General features: G+C 48.0%; 1 pseudogene; it reads right to left on the bottom strand.

The window, feature by feature from the left end:
* Positions 1–3741: 3741 nt before the first annotated feature.
* LOC115231139 lies at positions 3742–3900 on the bottom strand (annotated as a pseudogene).
* Between the last annotated feature and the right edge of the window lie 1100 nt (positions 3901–5000).

Raw genomic sequence — 5000 nt, 5'->3', positions numbered from 1 at the left:
TGTCTATGGACTTTACACGGAAAATAGTCTTGAAAATTCGACTGGAATATGACTATTTGTCCTCTCAGTGACAATTTTTAACCTATATTTACATAAACTTCCCACACCTTATATTCGGATCTCATACCACTCAGATACGTCCTAAATGCTCTTCAACTAGAATAATAAATGAAACCACACCTGTACATATTTTCAGTCATTAAACTGCAGCCATGCAGTTTTTAGTGACTGAATTCTTGAGACATCACTTCTGAATGTTTTCTTTATAAAGTTTGCCTAGGTGTTACTCAAAACAGCAATAGTGGTAAAGATAGGAAAGAGTTGACGGAGAGGAAGAAGACGAAGAAGAAGATGGAGAAAGAGAAGGGAGAATAAGAAGGAATGCAGGTAGTGTGATAGTAGTAGCGTGTTAAATGGTCAATTGACCTAAAGTGACTCGTTATGGATTATAGCAGCAATTGGGACTGTTTTGAAAAAACTGTTTTTTCAAAAACAGTCCCAAGCACTACTACCATCCACAACGGGTACTTTCAGGGCACTTGACCATTTCACATACTACTATCATGGCACTCCAGCATTCTTCTTCTTCTTCTGAAACCGGTACAGAAATGTTTTTTATAAAATTATTTTAGCATCTTTTACCTTGACTTTTTCCATACGTACATACATTTATACATACATACATACATACATACATACATACATACATACATACAAACACATATACACACACACATAATATATATATATATGTACAGTTCAAATTTACACAGAGCAAATGACAAAGACAGGCGTAGGAACAACGGGCAGATGTATTAGTTTAATGCTTGGGAAAAATAGCCCCAAAACTGGAAAAAGAGCCCCAATGAAAGGTAGGAATATATAATAATAGTAATAATATAAGACAAGGGCAGGCTGTCAGTTCAGAATTAATAAGCGACAAATTAACCAATTGCTCCACATGGAGATCTGTTGGTATTTAGTAAGAGTGAATAAACGTTACATTTATAATACAGACTGTAAGACACTTCAACAACGATATAGGCATGGAATTTGGCATAGATATTAGTTATGAGAAGGGGCAGATAGTCAACAGTGAAGACGTCCAATTAACAGATGGCCAGACCTTTAAATGATTGGAAGGAGGAGAGAGCAGTAAGTATCGAGGAGTATTAGAATCTGGGTACTAAATACAGAAATGTAAACGAAAATGGAGAAGGGGTACATCGGAGGGTGAGGAAGCTAATGAAGGCAAAGGTAAATAGTCCAAATGTAGTGAAGGCCGTGTTTACTTAGGCAGTCTCATTACTTAGATACTCAGCAGCTTTTGTAGATTAGACAAAAACTGTATTTGCAAATTTAGACAGATGGATGACTCCACACAAAGGCAGGAGTAGTAAGATTATATCAACACAGAAAGAAAAGCGGAAGAGGGTTAATATCAATAGGAGACTTTTTGGAGTTACCTTGATGAGATATAGATTCCTATGCATGGTAGATTTCCAAAGATATTAGCATCAAATTGTGGTACTGGGAGAAGCTCATGTTTGCAGAAAGGGAAGCTGGAGCGGAAGACAAAGTTTGTTAGTAGCGGCATAAGATCAAGTATGGAGGACTAATTTTATAATGGCCAAAATAGACAAAAACAAAGTAGATTACCAGTGAATATTATGGAAATCAAAAGAGGAAAGCGTTAATCCTTTGGTTAGTGAATGTAGCATGCTGGTACAGAAGGAATAGTAGAAAAGACATGATAATCTAGGGAGATAATCCACTGGAAGCTATGTAGAAAGCTACTATTTGAACATGGTGATAACTGGTATGAACATGAACCTAGTAAATTAGTAGAATGTAAGAGATGTAAAATGGTGTGGGTCTTTAACATTCAGACTGACACAGTAATAGAAGCTTGAAGGCCTGATTTGGTATTAGTAGATAAAGAGAATAGAAAGTGTCCTGACAATTGACTTTTCAGTCCCAAATAATGAAAACATTAATAGGAGAAGTATAGAAAGAAGAGTAAAGTACGAGGATCTGGCCTTTCTGTTGTCTTTATTTGAGAGTAAAATGTATTGGAGTACTTAGAGGTGTATTTGGAACTATCCTGAAAGATGTGAAGAGATGGAGAGAGGAAATGGGTATAAAACCCAGATTCGTACGGCTCTAGAAAACAGTTTCATTAGATACAGGTTAGGGACCTACTTTGGAGGCCTCTTTGCATCTGAGATTGCTTGTTGTAAATCGATGCTAAGATTATTTCTTTTCCAGCAGTCTAATTTCTTGAGGGTGTATGAAAATAACAAGTGTAACTGTAATCCAAACGAACTAAGGTGCTCAAGCGTGTGTGAGTGGTGTGTGTGAGGGTGTATATGTGAATGGCAGCGTGTGGGTAGATATGTATGAGCGAGTCTGGGTGTATATGTGTGTGCGTGTTCGTATGGAAATGTGTATCTGTGTTAGTATGCATATGGACGTGGTGTGTGTGGGGGGATTAACGTGTGCGTGTTGTGTGTAGAATGTGATGTGTCCTTGTTCAGGTGGAGCCTGTACTTGTGTATGTATGTGCCAATGACAAAATAGTGTGCATGTGTATTGATTATGTATTGAGGGCGATATTTGTCGGTGCGTATGCATACTGCGTGTGGTTATGTGCGTTGCGTGTTTGTGTATATGCATTGTCTGTATTCATGTGTTATGCGCCTGTCTGGGTGCAGTAGTGTGCATTATGGCGTGTGTACTGGGTGAAACAATGTGCGTGACTACCTGTATAGTGGCATGTGTGGCGCTGCTATTAAAGATTGTGTGAGTGTGTGCGGATAATGGTATGTGGTGTGCGTCCTGAGAAGTGCTCGGTGGTAGTTAGACTGGAGGGGAAAGATGATTATGGCTGTGTGTGTTTAAAGCTGGTATATGGCTTACCGCCGGAACCCACACGTAACTGACAAAATGCTGCGTCGTTCGTGCAACCCGACTCTCGGGCCGATGAACACCGTCGATCGCCGCCGGCTCCGAATGGGCCTGGCACCCGCTCTGGGCAGCCCCGATCGAGGGGACTCCGAACCTAGCCGGGCGAAACGATCGACCGAGTACGACCCTTGCACCACAGCTCTCGACGACCGGCGCGGCCGACGAGATTCGGCGTTGGGCTTCTCCCGGTTCACTCGCCGTTACTTAGGGAATCCTGGTTGGTTTCTTTTCCTCCGCTTAACGATATGCTGAAGTTCGGCGGGTAATCGCGTCCGAGTCGAGGGCAGCGTGAAAAAAGAAGAGTTCCCCGCTGCGAAGAGACGGCTGCTGCTCGTGCTGCAACCGGCGCACCGCTGTCGATCGGCACGAACGCTCGCACGAAAGAGATATTCCCACAGAGCGAACGCCGAAAGACGAGACGGCGGCGGCGTCAGCGACGGAGGGCGGCGGTTGCTCGGAGGGACGTAGAGGACGCAAACGGGACGAGGGGCCTCACCGTGTCGTCGTTGTTCCTACTACTGCTGCTCTACTCCTCTGCTTCCGCTCGTCGGCGGGCTCCCTCCGCGATTTGTCGTCGTCGGCCGCGCGATTCGGGGCGGCGCGGCCGTCGCAACAGCGCTTGCACGGTCTGGCATTACGGGAGACGGACGATCGAGCGGCGGCGAATCGCGCGCGAGACAATGCGGGCCTCGCGGCGAGCGCCGCCCTTTCCTGCGACTCCCGACTCCCCGCCGCAGCCAACGGCCGCGGCGGACGGCAATTTCTTGTCGTGACCGCCTCTCGACCGGACGGGGCCCCGGGACGATAGGATCCCGGAGCCGCAATGTGCGTTCCAGGTGTCGATGTTCACTGAGTCCTGCATTTCGCATCAGTTCACGCGGATAGCCGCGCTCTTCATCGACGGACGAGCCGAGTGATCCCCCGTCCACTCGGGCGAAGGCAGGAGAAGGCGGGCGCAGGCCCGCCGCTATCGGCTGATACCTGCACTGGCCGCAGTTTGTCATCTGTCGCAACTTCGATTTCGGGCACGGTAGCGTGGCGGAGCTGCGGGCGAAGGCGGGGGCATGCCTGGCGTAGGCAGCCCCTGCTTACACTGGCCGCAGTTTGTCATCTTTCGGGAATTTACGGGACGGACCACGTCGCCCTATCGACCGCGTGTATCTCGTGACATCCTTCCGGCATCGGTCGCAACTACATCCACGTGCACGTGGGCGACACCGTGAGCTTAGGTGCGTTCTTTCGATATCGGGCACATAAAATCGCCGCTTCGTGCCTCGTCGATAACACACGGACACACACACTCGTGGTCTTCGTCGTACTCAGACTTACTCCCCGGCAATCAACCGGCCGCATAACTTGGCGCACTCGTGCACTCGACCGAGAACTCTTGAAAGTAAAATCGCCGCTTCGTGCCTGGTCGATAACACACGGACACACACACTCGTGGTCTTCGCCGTATTCAGCTCTGCTTTCGCTAGACAGTAGATAGGGACAGTGGGAATCTCCTCGCCTTCGATCCGTCCACTAGAGAGTCGAAGTTACTCCTGCCGTTTACCCGCGCTCTCTTTGGAACTTCTTCACTTTGACATTCGGGGCAGCGGGGCAGAAATCGCACTTTCTCCCCGGTGCCGAATCACTCAGCGCACTCGTGCCCGTACCCTCGGCTCTGCTTTCGCTAGACAGCAGATAGGGACAGCGGGAATCTCGCCTTTGATCCGTTCATGCGGCGCCTCACCAATCAGACGGCGTTGCCGAGAAGTCGCCGCTTCGACAACAAACACTCGCGGTGTTCGTCGATAACACCGCGTACTACTCAGACATTGTCCGCCGCGCCACGAGACCGGGGCTCGCGCTCGATAAGTCGTCGGCGGTTCAGAAATTTACGTACACTCCGACTGCCACATGCTATCGCAGCCACCCTGTGTACGCGCGCACTAAGCAGGAGGTGCCGTTTCTTCCATTTCTCACTTAAACGAACCTGCAACGGAGCGCGCGCTGCTAAGTCCATGCGCGCTCGATTCGGCGGCTAAGAC

The sequence above is a fragment of the Octopus sinensis genome, unplaced genomic scaffold (assembly GCF_006345805.1).
Source record: "Octopus sinensis unplaced genomic scaffold, ASM634580v1 Contig17536, whole genome shotgun sequence".
NCBI classification, from domain to species: domain Eukaryota; kingdom Metazoa; phylum Mollusca; class Cephalopoda; order Octopoda; family Octopodidae; genus Octopus; species Octopus sinensis.
This window is presented reverse-complemented; position numbering and strand designations above follow the sequence as displayed.